General features: G+C 43.2%; 1 protein-coding gene, 1 long non-coding RNA gene and 1 other non-coding gene across 24 annotated transcripts in view; all 3 read right to left on the bottom strand.

Annotated features, from left to right (window-relative positions):
• Positions 1 to 6,444, bottom strand: part of ZFX (zinc finger protein X-linked) — a 67,263-nt gene extending 60,819 nt beyond the window's left edge. For 3 of the 22 annotated variants that reach the window (XM_063659954.1, XM_063659958.1, XM_054472658.2), the window contains exons 1-3: positions 5,623 to 6,108; positions 3,621 to 3,716; positions 2,585 to 2,698 (exon numbers count right to left, since the gene is read on the bottom strand). The gene's annotated coding sequence lies outside the window, so the exon portion shown is untranslated. Of the gene's footprint in view, positions 1 to 2,584; positions 2,699 to 3,562; positions 3,717 to 4,150; positions 5,086 to 5,249; positions 5,576 to 5,622; positions 6,111 to 6,160 lie in introns of those variants that run through there. The other 19 variants (XM_063659944.1, XM_054472650.2, XM_063659943.1 and 16 more) reach the window with 16 other exon arrangements.
• An 11,871-nt stretch (positions 6,445 to 18,315) lies between these two features.
• The window catches only part of LOC134738989 (uncharacterized), a 55,257-nt gene continuing 46,902 nt past the window's right edge, over positions 18,316 to 26,670 (bottom strand). Inside the window, exons 3-4 of the long non-coding RNA XR_010125335.1 lie at positions 26,077 to 26,180; positions 18,316 to 21,885 (exon numbers count right to left, since the gene is read on the bottom strand). This is a non-coding gene — a long non-coding RNA (uncharacterized LOC134738989). The remainder of the gene's footprint in view (positions 21,886 to 26,076; positions 26,181 to 26,670) is intronic.
• Positions 22,079 to 22,211, bottom strand: LOC129025541 (small nucleolar RNA SNORA68). The gene has a single exon (XR_008497289.1). It is a non-coding gene; the product is annotated as a small nucleolar RNA SNORA68 (small nucleolar RNA).

The following is a 26,670-nucleotide window of genomic DNA, read 5'->3' as shown; positions in this document are numbered from 1 at the left end:
AATAGATAAACCACAGTATATTTATACAGTGAAATACAAATAAAATGAATGAACTAAATCAGTAGTTTTCAAACTTCGTGGTCTCAGGACTCCTTTGCACTCTTAAAAATTAAGGACCACAATAAAATTTAAAAAACAAAACAAAAAACAAAAATTAAGAACCACAAAGAGTTTTTATGCGGGTCGTATCTATAGATGTTTATCATACTAGAAATTAAAACTGAGACATTTAAAAGCACTTATTAACCCATAAAAATACTATTTTTTCTTTATTCCTTTTTTCCCTTTTGTTGAGATATTTTTTAAAACTTTTATTTTAGGTTTGGGAGTACATGTACAGGTTTGTTACATGGGTAAACTTGTGTCACGGGGGTTTGTTGTACAGATTATTTCATCACCCAGGTATTTAAGCCCAGTACCCAACAGTTATCTCTTCTGATCCTCTCTCCTCCCTCCCTTCGCCCTCTAGTAGACCCCCAGTGTCTGTTGTTTCCTTCTTTGTGTTCATCAGTTAGCTCCTACTTGTAAGTGAGAATATTCAGTATTTGGTTTTCTGTTCCTGCGTTAGTTTGCTAAGGATAATAGCCTCCAGCTCCATCCATGTTTCCGCAAAAGACATGATCTCGTTCTTTTTCATGGCTGCATATTTATTTTAAAATAACTATTTTTCTAAACAAAAAAAAAAACAGTAAAACGAGTGGCACTGTTTTACATTTTTGCAAATCTCTTTGATGCCTGGCTTAATAGAAACCGGCTGTATTCCCATAAGTATTTCTGCATTCTATCTATTATGACATCATATGTCATGCAGCCTCTGTACAGTATTCCTATAGTGTACAGAAAATGTGGGTGAAAAGAGCAAATAAAAAGTATTATGAAAATAGTTTTGACCTTAGGGATCCCCAGGAATCCCTGGAGCACACTTTGAAAACTGCTGGACTAAACATTACATGGATAAATCTCAAAAACACACTGTTAAGTAAAAATAATATATAAGGTATGGTTATGATACTGTTTATGTAAAGTTAAACACACAAGCAATACCTGATATTGTTTTGGTACATACACATTGGGACAAGTGGTTACTTCTGGCGAAAAGAAGACAGGAAGGGGATGGGGAGGGACTCTTTGAATCTGTGAGATTTTCTTTCTTTAAACAACAAAAAGATATGAATCAAATATATAGCAAAATATTAAGATCTCTTAAATCTGGGTGATTCTGATTTTCAGTAATTTTAAAATATTCCATAAAACTTTTTAAATATATTTTTTAAATGCCTAATGGCTGTGTACCTCAAGGCCACACAATTTCCTTAGCGTATACTTCCTTTGAGTAAAATACAATTACAAGATACCTGGGTTTTATAAAATGTTGTCTGGAAAAATAATTTGGCAGGAATAAGAATAGGCTGGCCATATTCCAATCAGATAAGGGGTGGTGGGAGGGGGTTACTTCTTGACCTGGTGCCCTAATAAGTGTGTCTTAATATGTATGTCCCTTAGTCAAAAAACACACTGACTGGATACCTGATTTTGAACAGCTGAAAACTATTAACTACGTAAAATTCTCTGCACCCAGTAACAGAAATGATTGCTTTTAGAGATAATGGTCCATATGCCAGGTACTGCTTGGAGACAAAGATAAATCAGAACTTGTCTCTATATTCACAGTGTAGAAGAGAAAAATATAAACACACATTTTCAATATAATACATTAAATGCTAAATCAAGGGGAATCCCACCATAGAAGACAGAGAAGGCACAGAGTTTCTGAAACACAGAGCACTTTTATATAACACACCTGTTAACATGCTGTGCAAGTTTCCCAATTTGGGAAATACTGGATTTAAGAATAAGTGGGGTGAAAAGAAAGTGAACACAGGTGAGGTTTTTTAAGATGAGCAAACCTAGGAATATTTGTAAAGAGAGGGTAATGATGCAAGAGACGGCATCACGGACAGAGCTTGGTCCCTAAGGAGGCAGCCAGGGTGAAGAGCAGGCACAGAGCAGCAGTGGGGCTTGTGAGACAGCAATCCCTCCCGCAACCTCCCCTGCGGCAAAAGGAGGAAGGCCTAGGTGAAGACAGGAAAGGCATGAAGGGGAAGGGAGGGAGACTTGGCTCTTTATCAGATGGCCATCTACCCTTCTCAGTGAAGTGAAAGATTGGGTAATCTCTGCTGAAGGTGAGAGATTTCAAGGACCCGTTGAGTAGTTTTAAGAGTGAAAAAAAGTCTGGAATTGCCAGTGTACACATGAACAAATAATACAAAGAAGATTATCAGTGACAGTATCAGTCTAAACGGGTTAAGTGAGAGTAAGCATTTACAATGAGAGTAAGCATTTACAAAAAGCAATGTGGAAAAAAAAATTTGTAACACATTCGTGAGCATTTTTTTTTAAAAAAAGAAATCTGCATCTATCTGAAAAATACACAGAAATTAAAAACTAACACCTTATTTATCCAGGGTGGTTGGGTTCGAAGGTGTTCCAACAGTCAGTTTTCCAAAGTTTCAAGGTCTACCCTTTCAGGCAAAAATAATTTTATATTTAACCATTTCTAATTGAAACTAAACTACACACTTACCTGTCTTAATCACACAACTTGACTCTAATCTTAATCTTGAACATCCACTGTTGCTGTACTGCGCAGCAAAACAATTCTATCTTCTTAATAGTTCTTCTATGTCTTTCCCAGCTGCTGTCAAAATACAAAAGCACCTGGTTCTTCTAAGTTTATGTTTACCCTTAACACCTCAACAACCACAGCCCGCCTTCTCAACTTGCTTCTAGTCAGCTTCATGCAATGCACTGTTTCTCGAACTTTTCTAAACCATAGCCCTTTATAATAAACATGAGACTCTGATTCCCTCCAGCCCTTTCATGGAGCACTGCTGCTCATGACCTGTTACAGTCTAGAAAAACGGAAAAACTGAAAATGGGTTATCTATGCCACCTAAAGGTTTCCATCATAAAATTCTAGGAAACAGGCAGGGCACGGTGGTTCATGCCTGTAATCCCAGCACTTTGGGAGGTCAAGGCAGGCAGATCACTTGAGGTCAGGAGTTCGAGACCAGCCTGGCCAACATGAAACCCTGTCTCTACTAAAAATACAAAAATTAACCAGGCATGGTGGCAGGGTCCTGTAGTCCCAGCTACTCGGGAGGCTGAGGCAGGAGAATCATTTGAACCCGGGAGGCAGAGATTGCAATGAGCCAAGATCACACCACTGCACTCCAGCCTGGGCAACAGAGCAAGACTCAGTCTCAAAAAAAAAAAAAAAAATTATCACGGGAATACTCATTTCTCATTTTCGTCAAATAACCCACAACACTAGTCCTGTACTTTTCAACCATAGTAGATGAAATGTTAGAAACCCCTCCCTATTTGTGTACCACAGAAATTCTGACAACTCTCAGCAAAAGATTATTTCGGATGAGAAATCAGGATAGAAAAAAGCAGCAGCTGTCTTAAAAGAGACGCATCGTTCCAAAAGTAGCAAAATTTGCTTAAGTTCTGAATATTCTTGTAATCGTTCTGATAATGAAAACACTGATCAACTTACTACTCTCATTATTTTTCAACTTTGAAACTTTTCCTAGTCCAATGGAACTACTAAGTACCGTAAAGCACAGCTCAGGGAACAGACGGCAGTGGGAGGCGGGAGAACGGCTTGAGCCCAGGAGTTCGAGACCAGCCTGGGGCAATATAGCAAGAACCTGTCTCAAAATAAAAAATAAGTAAGTAAATAACAAGGTGCAGCTCAGGTGTGCCATTACTCTTCTAGTTGAGGGCACCCCCGCTGCCTCCCCCATTGAGTATAAGCCCCTCCACCTGGCAAGCAAGCTCTTCTGCAATCTAACTTTTCTAGCCTGAATTCCCACCACTCCCCTACCTATACCATCCACTTTTGCCAAACTGTAAATACTTACTGTTTACTGAAGAAGCTTCACCCTTGAAACGTCCTTTCTCCACCTCCACCTCTACCTAACAAAGTCCTACCCATCCCTCGGTAACCTTCTCAAAATGCCACCTATTAATACTTCAGGAACCCGTCCCTCCCTGATCCTCCAATGGCAACCTTGCTTCCCTCGGAAATCCCAGTAATTAGTTGTACCTCTCACTTCACTGCATTTCACCTTGCCCCACCTACCTCTAAACATGAGACTTCTTGCAGCCACCGTCTGCATTACAAGAACCTTTTTAATGTTTCTTAGCATCTAGCACGGTGCATCGCTAACAGTAGGCTCCGAGTTTATCAAGAAAGTTGTACAGTGTGCAATCAAAAAAGTATGTTAGGGGATGAAACTCCGCCTTAAAACTTCACAAATGAAAAATCGAAATACCATGACAGGCAAATGCACAATAAATATGCACCACACTAAGTTGTCCTCCAATAAGAAAATAAAAAACGTCTGCCCTTCTTATTCCTCGATTTAAAAAAATACCACCAACAGATCACTAATCGCTTAAATCGTTTTTCAAGAAAGTTGTTTCCACATAAATGAGTACGAATGATTCAAAATTTTATTCCTCCGCTTTCGTGTTGTGCAATTTTCTTCCCTATAGGACAAAACAATGGCAAAAACTTTCCCATCAATCTTTATTTTTCTTTCTTTATTCAGATACTCGGGGTGGCAAAGATTGTTGGAAAAACAACTGCATCGAAAGCACCTTAGCAGCCACATATGATTTGACTTAAGCAAAAATAACATTTCCTGGGGTCCCGTATGCCCTGGTAAGCCCAGGTGTCCGGACTGCCACCTGCCCCGACTGCCCTCGGGTGGCTACAGGCGCGGGGGAAGGCGCAGGGCCGGGGGCGCTGAGGGCGAAACGGTCCCGGCGTCCGGGCGGCGGCGGTGGCCGCCTGCGGCAGCTCAGCTGAAACGCAGCGGAAACTGCAGCCAGTCACGGGGCTGCGGAAAGCAAGGCAGGAAGGTGGCGCTGCCGCCGAGCGCCTGGAGCCCGAGCGCTCATCATGGCGGCAAGGGCAATGGCCGCCACGGGGAGCGAGCACGCCCCTCCGCGCGCACACGCCGCCGCGCCGGGCCTCCGGGGCCCGTCACCGGCGCCGCTGCTGCCGCCGCCCGCTCTCCCACCCCCCCTCACGGGCTGTAGCGGAATTTTCTCTCCAGACACCGCCTCCAAGATGGCGGCTCCCCCTCCCGGCAACCCCCTCTATCGTCCCCTGCAGCAGGCGCCGAGCCGCCGCCATCTTGTCCCCCGTCCCTCCCCCCTTCACCGATATTTACATAGCGAAAATCGGCCCGGCCGGCCTGCGGCCTTCACCTCACGCCTGCAGCCTTCGCCTCCTCGCCAGGCCTCACCCCGACGCGGTGCCCCGGGTCGGCCGCGGAGCCGAGCCGGGGCCCCTCGGCCGCCTCCGGCACAACCGGGCGACCCTCCCCCAACCCCCGCCCGCTTACGGAGCGCGCCTCCGCCGCCGCTCGGGGCAGCCGGGCTCCTCCCCGGGCCTAACTGCGGCCTCCTCGGGGCCTGCTCGGCGCCGCGCGCCACGCCGCCCGGCCTAGCGCGGGAGGGCGCCTTGCGGGCCGCCGACCAGGCCAAGACCAGGCCGCTGTGCGCGCACTAGGCCCCGCGGCCGCGGCGGCACCCGGGACTCACCGGACGGACGTGCAGGCGGCCGGCGACGGTGGCGGGTGCTGCAGGCCGGCCTTTCTCTGGAGCACTGGGCCGGGCTCCGGCTGGTGGGGCGGGCGGAGGGAGGGAGGAGGGGCCGAGCTCGGAGCTGACAAAAAGCGGCCCAGCTCCCCGGCACGGGCCCGCCGTCAGCACGTCACGTCACCGCCCGGGAGAGAGACCCAGGAAAATGCGGAAGGGTAGACAGGCCCCCTCCTCCGCCCGGTGGGTCCCTCTGGCGCCCCGTGTCGGCGCCGCTCCCGCCCCGCGACCGGGGAGCCCAGTGGCCTCGCTGCGGCGGGGTCTCCGGCGGCCGGAGTCTCCGTGACAGCGCCCCCCTTCTTTCCACCTCCTCCGCGCTCCCGCCCGCCGCCGCCACACACGCACCGCTGCCGCCGCCTCGGCCGTAAAGCCCGCGCGGGGCCGCGGTCGGCCGACCCCGCGTAGAGGCAGGCGGCCCGGCCGCCCCCCACCATGTCCCGTGGGCCGCGGCCGCCCCCCGGGGGCCTCCCTGGAGACCTACCGCCTCTCGCGCCAGTCCTGGCCGAGGCTCCAGTTCGAGTTGTTTGCAGGCCCTCAGACCCCCGCCCGCAGTAAATGTGTTTTCTTCATCCCCGTGGCTGGGGAGGAAGATAAATTTAGCAACCCCCGCTGTCCCCTGCCTTCGCTTAAAAAAAAAAAAAAAATCTTAGAAATAAAATGAAAACGGGCTTGCCAGTCTAAATGGGTGTGCGGGAAGGGGGGTGGAGTGGGGGGAGAAGGGTTATCCCTAGAGCACCTACCAGGCCGTCTACTTTTTAAAAATAAGCAGTCAGAGCCAAACTGATTTTATTAGTTTGTACGGGGGAGGGAGATGAGCAAAGTTGCATTTTGAAACGTTTCGCACGTTGCAAAGAACAGGAATTTTCTGTGTATTTTCCTATGTACCCGTGTTTCAGAGCTTGGGAGTCTGTGAAATGTAAGACTGGTGTCATCGTTTCATAAATCATGAATTTTCCACATTCCTTAATAGAGAGGAGCCCAATTGGGTATGGATTTTTTTTTTTTTTAACAAACTGCTTAAAAAAGCCTTTTGAAGTTTCAAAAGACTTGGGAGAGAAGGGAAAAATGATTAAACAGCACTTACCAACTTCAAAAATGTGTATTTTGCACTTCAGTTTAAATGTTTATGCTATCTTTCCATGCTGAACTTGGAACCCAAACTCTGTTTTAAAGTTACTAGGGAAAAGTTAAATAGTGGAATCTTTACATTAATCGGAATCTGGCATGCTATCCTTTAACACAGCACTAAATGTTAAAGGCATTTTTAAACAATAAGAAACAAAAATTATAAAGCAAATAGTATACTGGTGTGAAATCTCTTTAAATACAGAGGCCACGTATTTTAGTTGCCTGACATAACTCTTTAAAACTCCCAGAATGCAATTTGTCCCTTCCCTCAGACATCTCTCAATCACAAATGCTTTCAAAAAGGAAAAACAAAAGTAGAGTAAGAAGAAATCTCTGAGCATGCACTGGATGGTAATTTTCCTCTCGGGGCTTTAGTCTGAATTTTTCCAAGCGATTAAATTTCCTTTCAAAAATAGTAACAGCATGTATTCATTGTTTATAAAAATTACATCAGGCTGTGATAGAGACTTTCACAGAAAGACATTTCACAGAAAGGTAAATGAAACTAAGCAATGTTGTTTCAATCAAAAAAAAAAATGAGAAATAGCTTGTGTCCCCACATTAATATTTCTTGCACTCCCAGACTGGAGTGCAATGGCGTGATCTCGGCTCACTGAACCTCCGCCTTCGGGGTTCAAGCGATTCTCCTGCCTCAGTCTCCCGAGTAGCTGGGATTACAGGCACGTGCCACCATGCCCGGCTAATTTTTCTATTTTTTTAGTAGAGACGGGGTTTCACCATGTTGGCCAGGCTGGTCTCCAACTCCTGACCTCAGGTAATCCACCCGCCTCGGCCTCCCAAAGTGCTGGGATTACAGGCGTGAGCCACCGTGCCCGGCCGCCCACATTAATATTTCAAAACATTGATAACCAGCGTTTAAGTACTTTCCAAGGGCCTCAGTGTGATGCTACGGTATGGCAAGAATGGAGGCCAGGTTCCCTGGCTCACTCCTGTAATCACAGCACTTCGGGAGGCCGAGGCGGGAAGATCACTTGAGCCCAGGAGTTCAAGATTAGCCTGGGTAGCATGGTGAGACCTCGTCTCTATTAAAAAAAAGAAGAAGAATAGAGCCTCACTTCATCATCCATGCAACTGTAAGCAGCATGTTCAAGACAGAAAAACCTAATGTCACCATTCTTGTTAGTTTTTCCATAATTACCATCAAATACTTATACATCCACCAGTGTAAAGCACTTAAGAGTGTCCAAGGAGCATAAAAGAAAAATAAGTTCTCTCAGTTTAAAAGATCACAAGTAGTTTAGGGATTGATACTTTCAAAGAGCCCTTTGTCATTACTTTTCATACAGGAAGAGACTGTTAACTTTGGTGAGAAACAAAGAAAGGATGGCCTAGTTCTATTAGATTAGATAAACCTTTATTAAAGTCCAGCAAACTTTATAAAGTCCAGTTATTTTATAGATGACTATACAGATAAGGTCAACTATTTTTTTTTAGTTTAAAAAAAGGTAAAGTAATTTGTACTTTAAGCCCATTTATGGAAGTCTGTAAAGAACACTGTTAAACTGGTAAAAGAACAATGGTAAAAATCATTTCACTAGAAGTACACTTAGTATTATACTCATGATAAAGTGAAGATGAAAAGGAAGTGTAAACAGCAGAGATCAGAAATTGTTTGATGTGACAAAATACAAAATGCATTTTATGAAAGTACTCACAATAGGACCTTGAGGACACCTAAGATCCTTGAAAGCATTTGGTAATTAAGCACCAGACATCTTGCACTTAAAGGACCTACTGCAGCCTATCTTGCCTTGATAATTGTTTTCGTATTAGGGACCTTTAGAATTCTGGGCACAGGAAGTAACAAAGATGTGCTTGCCCTTGGGGAACTCGAATAAGGAGGCTGTGTAAGGCAAAATAAAAACATTCCCAAGTACTTTCATTTTCTCACTTAAGTAAACATAATAAAAGGAAATTTTATCTAGGGAGGTCGAGAGCAGAACATTTCAAAAGAGAATGCTATGAATACAAAATAGCTGGTTTCAAAGCAGTAAAAGGAATTTTGATTACGTGCTAAAATGTATTTGTTCCTTCAGAGCTGTTAATGTACATCAGATAGTTAAAAGCATTTACTCAAGGTTTTGACAGTGTTTTAATAACTTAACTAAAAATCTCTGACATGTTTATAGGTCCTTGAGCCAGAAACGATAGAAGGCCTTTCAATCATTTTTCCAGAGAAAGATTAGTCAGAAAAGAAGCTGTTGATTTTCACTCCACATCAGAGACTGATGGGAATTCAAATAAGAAGCAATAAATTATTGGCTTATGAGAAAATGTAGACCTTCTTGAATAAAGTTGTGGTAATTCTTTTTTTTTTTTTTTGTATCCCAAACATTAAAAAATATTTATCTTCCCCTAGAAAGGCCCTAGTTTTATTGAACTAAGCATGCCCTATAAAAATTAACCATTTATCTGATACCTGATACTTATGTTATACTTAGCGTGAGCAAGTTGCATCTTCTGTTAGAATTCAGTTGGTCATAATTAATGCCAAGTAAGAATTTTTCATCTGAGCCCTTAAGCCACACACTCTCCCCAAGGACAATAATTTTAAAATAAACAATGACTGGCAAATAGGTGATTTTCAAGCAGTGCTTTTTACATGAGTCATTAGTCGAACAAGACATTAATTCCTGAAAATAATAGCCAAATTCTTCATGGATTATAAATCACAGGGCACAGCAAACAAACTAGCTCCACTAAAGAGATAAAAAAAATCAATATAGAGGCCTAGAAACAATGAGCAGTAGCAGTGAGCACCCCTGGTGTCCAAGTTGGGGCCTCTACAGTTTCCCACCAAAGGAAAGGGAGAAGTGATTGATTCCAGGGCTGGAGCAGGAAAGTATAAGATAAGCCAGGAACATCTCCTTATAGCAGAAAGCAAAAGAAGAAAGTGTCCAAGCTTACTAGGTTGTCTAACATTAAGAAAATTTGGATGTCAAAAAAAAATTGCTATGGAGTGAAACATAGTGGATATGTTAATGAATTTATGAGACTTTAAAAATGATCAACTAGTGGTGATGGTTGCACAACTTTGTAAATGTACTAGAAATTAGTGACTTGTATGTATGCTTTAAAAGGGTGAATTTGATAGTATAAGAGTCATATTTCAATTTTTTTAAGTGATCACTTTTGGAGAATGCTAGGGAACCAACTCAATATTTTGAAAACTAGTGAAGGAAAAGAGATGAAGCCTGTAAGATCTACTCCTCAGAGTAACCAAATAGTTGATGAAGGGACCTTCCTTTTAATAGAAGTATTCCAACTAATACATGAAGAAGTCCTGATGAAATTAGAGTATCACCATTTTGGATTTTGTCGACCACAAAATATCACCATTTTGCAACACCTAATGAATTAATGGACCTTGGCAATGATCATCAGTGGCTGCTAAGCAGAGAGAAAACCAGAAATATGCCTCAAGACGGAAGGACAAAATGCTGCTGGACAAAAAAAAAAAAAAAAAAAAAAAATCAAACCTGAGTTTGATCAACCTTCTAGCTCTAACTACCAGTTTACAGGAAATACAGGAAACAGAGAAACGTATCAATGAAACCACAGGGATGCGGTCGACAAAATCCAGTTGATGAGAAACTCTAAAGGACAAATGAAAGATAAGAATAAACAAATAAATTATAAGAAAACAAATTATAAGAAAAATTCAACATTTAACAAATACATTTCTTCAACGAACAAATTATTAGAAAAAAATAGGAGGGGAAATCAATAGATTAGAAAAGACTTAAAAGACATGTTAATCAATGGCAGTGTATGAACTTCATTTCATTTTTTTTTCTTGTGGCAGGGTCTCTCTCTGTTGCCCAGGCTGGAGTGTAGTAGTGCCATCACGGCTCACTGCAGCCTCGACCTCCCAGGCTCAAGTGATCCTTCCACCTCAGCCTCTTGAGTAGCTGGGACTGCAGGTGCACATCAGCACACCCAGGTAATTTTCGTAGAGACAGGGTTTTGCCATGTTGCCCAGGCTGGTCTTGAACTGGACTCAAGTGATCCACCTGCATCGGCCTCCCAAAGTGGGGGAATTACAGGCACAAGCTCATTTCAATCTTGATTCAAACAAACTGTAGGTAAGGTGCAGTGGCGCATGCTGTAATCCTAGCACTTTGGGAGGCCAGTGAGCTCAGGAGTTCAAGACTAGCCTGGACAATATGATGGAACCCCACCTCTACAAATACAAAAAAATTACCCAGGCACGGTGGGGCTCCTGTAGTCCCAGCTACTCAAGAAGCAGAGGTTGGGAGGATCGCTTGAGCCCAGGAGGTTGAGGCTGCAGTGAGCTGAGATCATGCCACTGCACTCCAGCCTGGGAGACAGAATGAGACCCTGTCTCAATCAATCAATCAATCAATCAATAAAAACAAAAAACTAAAAATATGAGACAATTGGAGAAATATGAACACTGGATTTTCTCAATACTGACTGGATACATGCTCATATAAAAAAATTATTGTAATGTTAATTCATTTAGATATAATGATGGTGTGATTATGTCTAAAAACTAGTCCTTATCGGCCGGGCGCAGCGGCTCACGCCTGTTATCCTCTGTTATCCTAGCACTTTGGGAAGCCGAGGTGGGCAGATCACAAGGTCAGGCGTTCAAGACCAGCCTGGCCAACATGGTGAAACCCCATCTCTACTAAAAATACAAAATATTAGCCAGGCGTGGTGGTGAGTGCCTGTAACCCCAGCTACTCAGGAGGCTGAGGCAGGAGGGTCACTTGAGCCCAGGAGGCAGAGGTTGCAGTGAACTGAGATTCTACCACTGTACTCCAGCCTGGGTGACAGAGTGAGACTCCATCTCAAAAAAAAAAAGATCTGCCGTTACCAACGCGGGTGAACGTCGTCCAATCCGTTGAGGGCCTAAATAGAACAAACATTCAGAGGAAAGGTGAATTCTCTTCCTGAGCTGCCCTGGGACGTTGGAGCTCCTGGTTTTCAGGCCTTTGGACTCAGATCAAATTACACCACCAGTTTGCCTTGTTCTCCAGCTTGTATAAGGCAGACTGTAAGACTGCTTGGCCTCCATAATCACATAAGACAATTCTCATAATAAATCTCCTCTTATATATCTATGTATATTCTTATTGACTCTGTTTCTCTCTGGAGAACCCTGACTGATACAGTAGGTATGGGATAGGGCCAGTTTAACCAGGAGTCCTGGTGATACACAGACAAGTCATCCACACACCAATAACACTTTAAGAAATATTAGTACATCCTTGTAAATGCCTCTTGCCCACATGTATAAGAGTTTTTCTTGGAGTATAAATAAGTAAAATTTCAGAATACGGCACATTTTCAATATTACTCTCCAAAATGACTATCCTAATATACATTCCCTCCAGCAGAATATGAGAATTCTTAATTCCCTATTCCTTCGTAACTCTTGATGTGCTCATACTTTTTTACAATCTAATAAGTGAGAAATGGTAAAATTGTTTTAATTGACATTTCCTTGATAACAAGTAAGTTCAAGGTATCTTTCACTCTTTATTAGCTATAGTTTTCCTCATCTGAAAATTGCCTTGGAATAACCTTTGTCTGTTTTTCTATTGTTCTTATTCATTTGTAGAAATACTTTCTACATTCTGAATATACTTCTTTGCTAATCATGTATGTTACAAATATCATTTCCTTGTCTGCTGCTTGTCTTTTAACTTACTTTGTCTAAGGTAGTTTTTCTAGTTGCACATTTTAAAGTCAATTAAAATCCTGGGGAACTTTTTTTTTTTAATGAGACAGGGTCTCACTATGTTGCCCAGGCTGGTCTCGAACTCCTGGCCTCAAAAGAGATTCCCCCCGCCTTGGCATCCCAAAGTGCTGGGATTACAGGCATGAGCCACAACACCCAGCCAAATTAATGTCTTTTTATTTATTTATTTATTTATTTATTTATTTAGTTTGAGATGGGAGTTTCACCCTTTCGCCCAGGCTGGAGTGAAGTGGCGGGATCACACCTCACTGCAACCTCTGGTTCCCAGGTTCAAGTGATTTTCATGCCTCAGCCTCCCAAGTAGCTGGGATTACAGGTGCGCACCACCACACCTAGCTAATTTTTGTATTTTTAGTAAAGACAGGGTTTCTCCATATTGGCCAGGCTGGTCTCGAACTCCTGACCTTGGGTGATCCTTAGCCTCCCAAAGTGCTAGGATTACAGGCATGAGCCACCATACCCGGCCCCAAATTAATATCTTTAAATCTACCAATACCACTATACATTTTGTGGAATTAAGAAATTTGCTGTAGGCACATGACCAGTAAGTACTTTAGTGCTGGTACATGCTTGGACTTTCTGGGTTTTTTGTTGTGGTTGTTGTTGTTTGTTTTGTTTTGTTTTTGAGACGAGTCTTCCTCTGTTGCCCAGGCTGGAGTGCAGTGGCACGATTTCGGCTCACTGCAAGTTCCGCCTCCCGGGTTCACACCATTCTCCTGCCTCAGCCTCCCAAATGGCTGGGACTACAGGCGCCCGCCACCACACCCGGCTAATTTTTTGTATTTTTAGTAGAGACGGGGTTTCACCATGTTAGCCAGGATGGTCTTGATCTCCTGACCTCGTGATCCGCCCACCTTGGCCTCCCAAAGTGCTGGGATTACAGGCATGAGCCACTGCGCCCTGCCAACTTTCTGTTTTTGTCCTAAATTTTCTTTTCTTTAAAACCTTCCTTATCAAAAATACATCTTCATATCTATAACTTTCTTCACATCTCTCCTCTACTTCCTGGTTCCTTTCTACCTTGTTTCCTGAATAACATTTTGAAGTCTGTAATTTGAATTAATCTTCAGATAACTTCCGAATTAGATAAAATTATTCTTTCTCTCAATAAAAACACATCTTCTTGGGCACATATTATATACAGAATTATATCTTAACTAGAATTCTTTTCCTTAGTAACTTTAAATTTAGTGAAAACCTGGGAAGCAAGAAATCCTGAGCTGCCTGTCACATATTAGCATTTTATAGATGAGAACCATTCCACGATTTTTAGAAACATGTTTCCCCATATCATAATCTTTTCTTAATTGGAAATGACCCAGACATCCAATGAGCAGCAAAAATAACTTTAAGATTTTAAGTTACACAAAAAGTTCACCTATAGCACTTACTCATTGATATTTTATTTGTTTTTAGCAGTTTATCTAGGTTATTTATAAATCATTTCCTTGTTATCTATTTTACAAACTGTGAATATCAGGTGTTCACCTTTTAAGAATCTTAAAGGTAACTACATGGGCATTTTCACCAATAACTCAGAATATTCTGCTGTTTTTTTTTTTATTAAACCAATAATATTAAATTAGTCTTACTTATTTAAAAATGTGCATAAAGATCATTTTGTTTTGGCTGGGTTTATAGTTTTATAACCTTCTGTGCCAAACCCTGATACCTCAAAATATCTAGCAGAGACAAATATAAAACCCAAACAAAAATGTATGCTGACAACTCTGAAGACATTTCTATTTTTATTTTACCAATAATTTTATTTATTTATATTTATTTGTTTGTTTGTTTTTTGAGACAGAGTCTCCATCTGTTACCCAGGCTGGATTGCAGTGGCGCCATCTTGGCTCACTGCAACCTCCACCTCCTGGGTTCAAGCAATTCTCCTGCTTCAGCCTCCCGAGTAGCTGGAACTACAGGCACCCACCGCCATGCCTGGCTAATTTTTGTATTTTTAGTAGAGACGAGGTTTCACCATGTTGGCCAGGCTGGTCTCGAACTCCTGACCTCCAATGATCTGACCGCCTCGGCCTCCCAAAGTGCTAGGATTACAGATGTGAGCCACCGTGCCCAGCCTCAGTTGGGCTTGTTCAACCTGCAAATGGGAATTCCTTTACAAATTTCCCAAACTGAAAGGAGCAGATCCTGCTGTCTGGGCCCACAAAGTGCACTCATCCTATCTGGATGCAGTTGTCAAATTTCAAAGGCTGTTCTTCCGAGGCAATCAGGAACCCTGTTGGGGCTGGCTGCAGAGGGGCCAGAGAGAAGGAAACTCACCTCCAGCCTAAATTGGGTGGGCAGCTGCTTAGGAGGGCTTCTGAGACTCCCAGCAGCCCGTTGCAGCCAAGCCACAAGCAAAGCATACTGGGTCAGGGAACCAAAATCTGTTACCAAAACACCAGGGGCTCCATCTAGGTTCTGCTGCTCGTGCACAGAAAGACAAATCACTGAGACAACAATGATTGCCAAGGAAGAAGGTTTTAATCAGGTGCTGCAGCCAAGGAGATGGAAGATCAGTCTCAAGTCCATCTCCCTGACCAACTAAAATTAGGGGTTTAAATAGCAGGAAAGAAATGTTAACTATGTATGGGAAAACAGAGGAAGCAATCATGATGAATGAGGGTGTCTTAATGTCTGGATGCAATGATCTGGTGAGTTTCAGTTATTTGATACCTTTTGAGAGGCTTGGTATCCCATTGTCTGGATCTGGTGAGTTTCAAGTTTTAAGACCAGAAAGGTCAATTTCTATGTTTATCAAAAAAAAAAAAAAAAAACCTGTCTTGGCCAGGTGCAGTGGCTCATGCCTGTAATCCCATCACTTTGGGAGGCCGAGGCAGGTGGATCACCTCGGATCACCTGAGGTCAGGAGTTCGAGACCAGCCTGGCCAACATGGTGAAACCCGGTCTCTACCAAAAATACAAAAATTAGCTGGGCGGGGTGGCAGGCACCTGTAATCCCAGCTATGTGGGAGGCTGAGGCAGGAGAATAGCTTGAAGCAGGGAGGCTGAGGTTGCAGTGAGCCAAGATGGCGCCATTGCACTCCAGGCTGAGTGACAGAGGGAGACACCGTCTCAAAAAAAACAAACAACCAAAAAAACTGTCTATGGGACTGTTAGGTTGGTTTCAATATTAGCTTATAATTTTCTTTCCATGTGAGATCTTTTTCCAGTTTTTTTGTTTTTGGGTTTTGTTGTTGTTGTTGTTGTTGTTTTGTTGTTGTTTGAGACACAGTCTTGCTCTGTAGCCCAGGCTGGAGTATAGTGGCACAATCTCAGCTCACTGCAGCCCTGAGAGCTTCCAGGCTCAAGCAATCCTCCCACCTCAGTCTCCAGAATAGCTGGGACTACAGGAGTGCACCACCACACCGGCAAATTTTTGTGTTTTTTGTAGAGATGTGTTTCGCCATGTTGCCCAGGCTGGTCTTGTACCACTGGACTCAAACGATCCACCCACCTCGGCCTCCCAAAGTGCTGGGATTACAGGCATGAGCCTCTGGATCTGGCCTTTTTCCAGTTTTCATATTAAGGTTAATGTAGCCTCTTAAATGAGTTGGATAGCATTCTCCTTTATTATTGTTATTATTGTTATTTAAATAATTAAGATAAGGGTTTTCTGTTTTCTTGTGGGTTGAGCAACACTCTCCTATAAAACCCTCTGGGCCTGGTTGTATTTTGTTTATGTGTGTGACTATTTTAGGTGATTAAGTATTTTCACTATTGTATCAGTTCATTAATGGTCTGTGTCTGAATTCTATTACCTCTTGAATTCATTTCGAAAATTTATATTTTTCTAGAAAAGTGTCTATTTCATTGTGAGTTTTCTAATGCATTTCTATAGAGGAAATCATAATAATCTTCTATGAGTTTTGGCAACTTTACTGTTTCTATCATAGTGTGCCCTTTTTCCTTTGTACTATTGTCTATTATGCTTCTTATTTTTCTCAGTTAGTTTTCCAAGTGATTAGCCTATTTTTAATTCTCTTAAATTAATTGACTTTCAGTTTTGATCACCTATTGTTCCTTGTTATCCTTGTTTATAACATTCTGCTTTTATACTTATTGTTTTCTTCTTTCAATTGTCTTTGAGTTTACTAATATGGTTGCTTATGGCAGTTTGGTAATCGTCCCCCAATATCGTTTTCCCTTTCCTTCAGAGATATGAAACTGTAATTGGACTCAGGACTTCTTATCTAAACTCCATAGTTCTTAATAATCCCCTTTGCTGCTACCTGTCATCATATGACCAAGTTCTAACCAATAGAATGGAGGACCCCTTCAGGGTCTTTTTTTTTTCTTTGAGACAGTGTCTCCCTCTTGTCATCCAGGCTGGAGTGCATTGGCACCATGAATCATGACTCATTGCAGCCTGTACCTCCTGGGCTCAAGCGATCCTCCCCCCTCAGCCTCCCAAGTAGCTGGAACCATAGGTGTTTGCTGCCATACCCAGCTAATTTTTTTATTTTTTGTAAAGACGGGGTCTCACTATGTTGCCTAGGCTGCTCTTGAACTCCTGGGCCTCTTGAACTCCACATCGGCCTCCCAAAGTGCTGAGTTTATAGGCAGGAGCCATCTCACCCAGCCCAGGTCTTACATTTAAAAAAAAATTGCGTGTGCACTCTCTTGAGCTCATTTCCACTGTCTGATTACTGAAAGGTGATGACAACCAGATAGTGCTACTTTTGACATGCAAATGAAAGGATTATGTTGAGTTTGACATAAATGCCTGCCAACCCTGGACCTGCCACCTACCACAAGACTATCTTATGAGAAGAAAATAGTGGTCTATCTTATTTAAGTTTCTATATTTTGGGGACTCATTGATAAAAGTACTGAGCCTGGCCAGATGCGGTGGCTCACGCCTGTAATCCCAGCACTTTGGGAGGCCGAGGCCGGTGGATCACCTGAAGTCAGGAGTTCGAGACCAGCCTAGCCAACACGGTGAAATCCCGTCTCTACTAAAAATACAAAAATTAGCCAGGTGTGATGGTGCGCCCCTGTAATTCCAGCTACTCAGGAGGCTGAGGTGGGAGAATTGCTTGAACCAGGAGGCAAAGGCTGCAGTGAGCTGAGATTCTGCCACTGCACCGCAGCCTGGGCGATAGAGCGATACCCCATCTCAAAAAACAACAAAAAAGTACTGAGTACTGATTCTCTACCTTTTCTGAACATTCTGATCATTAAGTGTAAATTTTTTTGTCTAATATATGCATTTAAAACTTTAATTTCAGTCTAAATACCACCTTTTATCACACAGGCTTTTTTTTTTTTTTTCTTTTTAAAACAGAGTCTCACTCTGATGTCCAGGCTGCAGAGCAGTGGCGCAGTCATGGCTCACTGCAGTCTCAACCTCCTTGGCTCAAGTCATCCTCTCACCTCTGCCTCCTAAACTGCTAGGATTACAGGCATGAGCTCCCACACCCAGCCCACACAACCTTTCATGGATTCTGTTCTGTTGCTGTTCAGCTCTAAATATTTTGTAATTTTCCTTTCAGTTTCTTTTTTTAACCCAGTCATCATTTAGAAATGTTTTTAAATGTCCCTACTAGGGGCAGGGGAAGGTTATACTTTCATTCTATTATTTATACCAAATTTGATTTCTTGAAGCCAGATAATATGCTCTATATCAGTGCTGTTCAAACCATCTGCAGTGAAAAACCAACTTAAAAAAATTTTCCCATCTATTGCACACTGATATTTCTGTAAGATATAATAAAAATAAATCACTAGAAAAATAAAATTTTAAAATGATGTATAAAATACAAAGCCAAATTTTTACTGTTAAAGGCAGCAGACATAAAAATATGTTATGAAAGTTTCTAAACACTCTCAATTTCTGTATTTATCTCATCACAGCTGGATAACAAAGAGTTCACTGACTGGCACCGCTCTACAAACTATATTTGTAATTTCACTGGGGTTTATACAATATATATAACATATAACATAATACACAACTACCTTACATAATGACCCTTCAGTTAACATTTGCCAAAGCAGCTCTCGAAACTTATATCACCTTTTGAACAAAGACTCCTTTTTTTAATGACATAATGACTTTTCACCCCCAACATACATTTAAATAAATATGCTAAAAGAAGTGATAATTCAACATTACAGCTTAGTGCAAAAATATACTCACCAATTATAGGGACATAAGAATTCCTAGTCAGAGACTATCATATGGAACGAATTTGGATCGTGCCCTGTGCTTGAATGAACCGCAATGTGTTCTGCTTATTTATCTCTTTTAGCATACAGACATCAAGCAAAAGAAATAAACATCCCAAATTGAGAACAAAACAGGAAGAAGCAGCTGGCAGAACTGTGGAAAGTTTTGTAATTCTCGAAAAGGTAAGGCAAGCCAAGGACACAGTAAAATCAAAGTTTCAATGAAGTCTGAATTGTGCATACAAAACTTCAAAGTGCCCTGGCAACAGAGCTCCCACTTTATGGCAATAACATTACATTGTTCTTAAGAATTTCTGAGTTTGAAAAAATAAAAAATAATAAAATAAAATCATTATATTGAGGGAAAATATCACATAAAAATGAAGTAGGTATTAATAGTAAAGAGAGTCAGTATTACATGATCTCGTCTGGTGAGGAGGTGGGGGTTTTCACCGTAAAGAATGACTTTGTGGGTAGACAAAAAATGGATTATGAAAAAGGGTTAAACTGAGCCTGCACCTTGGAGCAGAGCTTCGCAAACTTTAATGTGCACACAAATCACCCACAGATGTTGTGGAAATGCTCGTTCTGATTCAGGGGTCCAGGATAAGGCCTGAGAGTCTGCGTTTCCAACAGGCTCTCAGGTGCGGCCTTTGGAGCTGCTGGGCTGCACAGCAGGGGTCTCTGGGATCCTGCAGAGCTGTTGTGTTTCCCGCTGGCTTTGCATAAAGTCTGTGTCATCAAGTCCTATATCACCCACACCTGCCAGCACCACTGCTAGAAAGACAATGAGGGACCGGGATGAGGCAGAAACCCATTCCCCCGGGTGGCCTGTGGGAAGGGGCTGGGCTGGAGGCGGTGGCTTAAGATTCCTCCTCTGTCCCTTGGACGGCCCTTGGATGGAAGGTTGGAGTGGAACAAGGAGTCAACTGCTCTCATAATTAATACTTTCACCAAGGCCAAGCCCTGAGGAATTCCCACATTCGGAGGTGGAGGAGAGAGAAAATTATGAGAGAGATGACAGATACGGAGAACAGAGAATGCGGCACCAACACACAGATAGTTACCGTTCCTGGCCAAGAGATGCAATCATGAAAGAGCTTTGGAAACAATTTTCCTAAGCTTAAGAAAGATCAGTATCTGCAGACTGAAGGAATTTACCACATTTCAGGAGAATCAGCTACCTACACGTACACACATTTGGCAACAATTTTTTTTTTATATTTTTATTTTTGAGCAGAGTCTTGCTCTGTGGCCCAGGCTGGAGTGCACTGGCGCCATCTCGGCTCCCTGCAACCTCTGCCTCCCAGGTTCAAGCAATTCTCTTGCCTCAGCCTCCCAAGTAGCTGCGACTACAAGCACATGCCACCATGGCTGGCTAATTTTTGTACTTTTAGTAAGAGACGGGGTTTCACCATATTGGCCAGTCTGGGTTCGTACTCCTGGCCTCAAGTGATCCTCCCACCTTGGCCTCCCAAAGTGCTGGGATTACAGGCGTGAGCCACTGCTCCAGGCCCAACAATTTTTAACTACAAGGAAAAAAACTCCTACAATCATTATGACAGGAGGAGACAGATCATCTTTTCTTGAGGACTTGCCTTGTGTCTGACACATACTTGGTGCTTTACACGAATTCTCTTATTTAAACCACACAGCATCCCAATAAAGTGGCGGCGCCGGCCTGGAAGTTGGCTGGATGCAGGAACTCAACCCGTGTTGTCGGGGTGCCTCTGCTCTCCAGCTGCTCAGCTCCGGTTGGTTCTGTGTGGTAGCCTGAGCCTCTCCTACTGCAGACAGGCTTCCAGGTGAGGCCCAGGCAGCTCCAGGTTCACGTAATCCTAGCTCAGGAACCCCAGAAGGAAGAAAGAGTCTCCCACCTGGTTTGCCCATAGAAGGACTCCTGTTGTCTTCAGGGTACATGCTCAACACTTAGATCCAGCACAGTGGCCAACAGAATTCAGTGAGATATTGGTAAGGGGGTGAAGCTGCTATGAATGGAAGTCCCACCTGAATCAAAAGGTTGGAGTGAAAAAAACCCAAACAACTAAAAGGGAGGAAGGATGGTTTGGCCAACAAATGCAAAGGGTCCACGAAAGGGAGGGTCTATGAGTTGCCCCACATTACAGGAGAGATCAACTGGCCCAAGGTCACACATCCAGTAAATGGGAGAGCCAGGACTCATACCAAGGCAGTCCAACCCCAGACTCTTAACCACCCTGCTCTAAGGAAACAGAGCCTCTTTGGTTTCAGAATTCTCTGCAACATTAGCTTTCAGAAGAAAATGGAGCAACAGCTGGACTTTCTGGAGAAAAAGATTGTAACTGAAGATTCATACACTCTGCCAAATTGTCTTTCACAATTTCAGGATAGTTAAAAAGCATTAAACACACACCATGTGACAGGCACTGTTCTAAGTGCTTTATATGTATATTGAGCCATTCAATCCATGAACAACTCTATAATATAGGACTTCTTATCCTCATTTCACAAATGAGAAAACCAAAGCCCAAAGAAGTTAGGTAACTTACCTAAGAGTCAGGATTGAGCCTAGGCAGTCTGATCTTCTGAGCTCATGCTGTAAACTTCTCTGATCTCAGAATATGGGATGTCTCCTTTTATTTAAGCCTTCTTTAATTTATTTCAGCAATGTTTTGTGGTTTTCAATCATTCTTTCTTCAAATATTTTCTCTTCTCCTTTCTACTTTTCTTTTTCTAGTATTCCCATTACATGTATATTGGTGTGTGGTTAATGGTGTCCCAGATTTCTGTGAAGCTGTTAATTTTTCTTCATTCTTTTTCTCACTCTGTTCTTAAGATTGCATAATCTCTATTGATCTTCAAATTTACTGATTTTCTTTCTTTCTTTCTGTCTCTCTCTCTTTCTCTCTCTCTCTCTCTCATTCTCTCTCTCTTTCTTCCTTCCTTTCTCTTTTTCTTTCTTGGCGTACCCGAGTTTATGTGGGGCACACTGGGGTGAGAGGCCCCTGCAACTAGCAGAAGGTGTTGGTCCTCTTGGTAGTGAAGCATGGCTTGTGCTGATGGTGCAGGACGCGGTGGAGCAGCAGGAACTTGATGGAGTTGTGGAACTGCACTTGCTGGCTGTAATCTCCTCCAGTGGGCCAGGGTGTGGTGCTGGGCACCCATGTCTAGGTCTATAAAAAGGGGGAGGGAGCAGGGTAACCGCATTTCCTGGACTCTAGGCATTTGGCAAACCTCCTATCGAGTGCCTGTCCAGTGACCTGGTACATTCTGTCAAGCACAGCCATTGCCTGGGGGCCGTGACTTGGGGCTACCTAGGGGGCCAGATGGCCACAGCCTCTGGTCCCAGCAGGCACTGGCCACCAGGGATGTAGAGCCTCTAAGTTCACTTTAAGGAGCACAGCCACAGCCACCAAAAGTAATGAGATTCGCTTGCTGTTTGCACCTCTGTTTAAACCACCACTTCAAGAAACAGTGATTCTTTGGGTTTAGGTGCAACTGATTCTTTTTTTTTTTTTAAGGGGCAGCTGTCCCAGAGGGTAACACCAATTAATTTTGACACTTTTTTCTTTAGTGCATTATTATTATTTATTTATGACAGGGTGTCACTCTGTCACCCAGGCCGGAGTGCAGTGGCACACAATCTTGGTTCACTGCAACGTCTGCCTCCCAGGCTTAAGTGATCCTCCCACCTCAGCCTCCCCAGTAGCTGGGACTACAGGTCTGCACCACCAAACCCAGCTAATTTTTATATTTTTAGTAGAGACGGGGTTTCACCATGTTGGCCAGGCTGGTCTTCAACTCCTGACCTCAGGTGATCTGCCCACCTGGGCCTCCCAAAGTGCTGGGATTACAGGAATGAGCCACTTTGCCCGGCCTCCTTTAACCCTTTAAACATGGTTTCGCCTGGTTTTTTGAATATATTTGTAATAGCTGCTTTGAGGTTTTGCTAAGTTCAACCCATTGACCCCTCAAAAGCAATTTCTATTGCGTGCTTTTTCCTTATGTATTGGTCACACTTTCCTTTTTCTTGCATGTCTTGTAATTTTTTTGTTGTTGAAAACGACATTTTAGAGACTATGGTAGCAACTCTGGATACTGATTCCCCCTTACCTACCTCCAGGACCTATTGTATTTGCTTGTTATTTGTTTAGTGACTTGATTGGACTAGTTTGGTGAAGTCTAGGTACCCATGCAATGTGGAGCCGCTGGTGTCTTCCTCAGAGGCCACAGCCTTGGGCACACACAGTAGTCTCCATGACCACCAGAGATGACTGACTCTAGGCTCTCTGTCTAGTTCCCTGATGAACTGTTAAGCTTTTGGCTGGTCTACTTCACACCCACTTAGCCTCTTCTAATTTCTAGGTGATTGTTCTATGGTTTTTTTTTGTTTTTGTTTTTGTTTTTGTTTTTTTTTCAGAATCTCGTTCTGTTGCCCAGGCTGGAGTATAGTGGCGCAATCTTGGCTCACTGCAACCTCCACCTTCCCAGTTCAAGTGATTCTCCTGCCTCAGCTTCCTGACTAGCTGGGATTACAGGCGCCCACCAACACGCTCGGCTAATTTTTGTATTTTTAGTAGAGACAAGGTTTCCCCATGTTGGCCAGGCTGGTCTCAAACTCCTGACCTCAAATGATCCGCCCGCCTTGGCCTCCCAAAGTACTGGAATTACAGGCGTGAGCCACCACACCCAGCCAGCAATCTGTTCTTTTGGTTTGCCTCTCCTGCTGGACAGAACCTCTGTACCACTACTCCTGAGCTGGACGGGGGGAGGAAGATGGTGGCCTGCTTTTCCCAGAATGACACACTTGCTCTTCAAGAGGGGCACTGGGCAAAGATAGTAGCCCCTGGTCTTCTCATCTCCCTTCTCCTGGTAGGGAGGGAAACTCTACCCTGTGAATAAGCAAGGCAAAGTACTGCAGCCTGCCTCCATGTAGTAGAACTTCTGCTCTAAGGTGGACGCTGGAAGGAGGAGGGAGCTCCAATCCTCTGCCCTGCAGTTGCCTGGAATACAACTTCTGTAAGACAGAACTGGTGGTGATGAGATGCTGATGGCCTGCCCTTCCTGGAGTAAAACCATAGCCCTACTCTGGGATCTGGGAAGAAAGGGTGCTCCATCTTCTTGGCTGTGTCTTCCCAGAGTAGAGCTTCTAACACACTGAGCTTGAGGTGAGAGGACAGGAAGCATTTTGGGGTTCAAAAGCCACAGACTTCCATTGTTCTTCCCAAGGTTTAGTAGGTAGATTTTCTTGAATAAGTTTCTCCACTTGAGGAGTTCAAGACCAGCCTGGGAGGATGAGGCTGCAGTGAACCATGATCATACCACTGCACTCTGCCCTGGGCGACAGAGCGAGATCCTGTTCCCCCCCAAAAAAATGAAGACAAAAAGAAAAAAACAATAATTTTCACCAGTTAAAGTTTGTTCCATTTGGGAGTATATCTACTGATCTCCTCATCCTACTATTTTGGAAGTCCTCTACCTCAATCAGGTTTTTTTAAAGGTAAAAATAAGTTTGTTTAGTAATATTATATATTAATGGGCTCAAACTTATTTGATGTGTTTCAATCAACTGCAATTTTTTCTATTGATACTCAAATTATTTTAATTTTGGCTAGTAGGAACTTCTTTAAGTTGGCTCCTTAGTCCTTTTGACGGGAACCTAGCAATTATTGATAACTTTCTTGCTATTAAAATGCCTTATATAGGCCAGGCACAGTGGCTCATGCCTGTAATCCCAGCACTTTGGGAGGCCGAGGCAGGAGGATCACCTGAGATTGGGAGCTCGAGACCAGCCTGACCAACATGGAGAAACCCCATCTCAACTAAAAATACAAAAACTAGCCGAGCATGCTGGCACATGCCTGTAATCCCAGCTACTTGGGAGGCTGAGGCAGGAGAATCGCTTGAATCCGGGAGGCAGAGGCTGCAGTGAGCTGAGATGGCGCCATTGCACTCCAGCCTGGGTGACAAGAGCGAAACTCCGTCTCAAAAAACAAAACAAAACACCTTATACATTACTTTCCCACTACCCACAGAATGCTTTTGAAAAACTGAAAGGTTGCATTCACCAGTATCGAAAGGAGTGTATATGCCTTCCAAGGAACTGAAGAAGATAAAAGCAAACACTCAAAAGGGAGAAGAAAAAAAAAAAAAACAATAGAAAAACCATAAGGCTGGGCACGGTGGCTCACGCCTGTAATCCCTGCACTTTGGGAGGCTGAGGAGGGCAAATCGCTTGAGGTCAGGAGTTTGAGACCAGCCTGGTCAACATGGCGAAACCCCCACCTCTACTAAAAAGAAAAAAAAATTAGCCGGGCATAGTGGCACGCGCCTGTAGTCCCAGCTCAGGAGTCTGAGGCACAAGAATTGCTTGAACCCAGGCGGCAGACGTTTGCAGTGAGCTGAGATCGCGCCACTGCACTCCAGCCTGGGCAACAAAGCAAGACTCCATCTCAATAAAAATTTTTAAAAAAAGAAAAATCACAAAAGAAAAAATGACAAGGAAACCTTAAAAATAGCATAGGAAAATATGGCAGGTGCAGTGGCTCACACCTGTAATCCCAGCACTTTGAGAGGCCGAGGCAGGAGGATTGCTTGAGCCCAGGAATTTGAGACAAGCCTGGGCAATATAGTGAGACATTGTCTTTACAAAAAAATTTTTAAATTAGCTGGGTGTGGTCAGGTGTGCCTGTAGTCCCAGCTGCTTAGGAGGCTGAGATGGGAGGATTGCTTGAGTCCGGGAAATGGAAATTGCAGTGACCCGAGATTACCCCACTGCACTCCAGCTATGGAGCAGAACCCTGTCTTAAAAACAAAAACAAAAAAAGAAAAATATGACGTGTATAATAAAACAGATGAGGCCGGGCACGGTGGCTCATGCCTGTAATCCCAACACTTTGGGAGGCCGAGGCGGGTGGATCACAAGGTCAGGAGATCGAGACTATCCTGGCTAACATGGTGAAACACCGTCTCTACTAAAAATACAAAAAAATAGCAAGGCGTGGTGGCGGGCGCCTGTAGTCCCAGCTACTCGGGAGGCTGAGGCAGGAGAATGGCATGAACCCAGGAGGCAGAGCTTGCAGTGAGCCGAGATCGCACCACTGCACTCCAGCCTGGGCGACAGAGTGAGACCCCATCTCAAAAAAATTTTAAAAAATTAAAAAATAAAAACAGATGTATTAGCGATGATAAATATAAATGGACTCTACTCCTCTGTTAAAAATTAAGATTCCCAAATTGAATTCAGATTTCAATTTTATGTTATTTAAAATAAGCACAAAATGCAACAAAAAGATTAAAGTAAGAGAAGGGGACATATATAAAACAAATGCAAATTAGGAGAAATCAAAGATGAAAATACTTACATTAATAGAATTTGAAACTCCATAAATATATAAATGGCATTGAAATGGATGAAGTGAATATATCAAGGATAGAGAATCACTTAATAATAAGTCTCAACAGCTTCCTGGAAAGAAACACATATAGCAGACAATATACCTATTTTTCCTAGTGCCTGTGCAATGTTTAAAAAAACTGAATATACAGTATAGCTGCACTAATAGTGGCACTAAATAGGGTTCACTTGCTAAAGAAGATTCACAAGACCTCAAATGACAAAGCTTACAAGTCTACACTTTATTACAGGGAAGGGACCCCCTATAGCAAGAGCATGAAAGTCAGGCTATACACCACAGCAGACGACTCCACAAGGGGCCTGGAGAAGCCAGGTGCAGGCTCTTCCTATCTTTTCCTTCTGGTACTACCACGTGTTCCATGCGCATCTTGTATTTTTCCTGCCTTAGACCTAGAGGCAGCCATTTCTTCAAGGAACTCTGGTTTCCTTTATTGGAGACTGGTATTTGGAAACGAAGATCTGGGTGCTAAGTGTGCTCATTGCTGCTGGGATGTCACTGCTTCTAGCCCATCTCAACAGTCAAAGCTAGGAAATATATCTA

The sequence above is a fragment of the Pongo pygmaeus genome, chromosome X (assembly GCF_028885625.2).
Source record: "Pongo pygmaeus isolate AG05252 chromosome X, NHGRI_mPonPyg2-v2.0_pri, whole genome shotgun sequence".
Classification (NCBI taxonomy): Eukaryota; Metazoa; Chordata; class Mammalia; order Primates; family Hominidae; genus Pongo; species Pongo pygmaeus.
The sequence above is the reverse complement of the archived record's forward strand: the minus strand, read 5'-3'. Positions and strand labels throughout refer to the sequence as shown.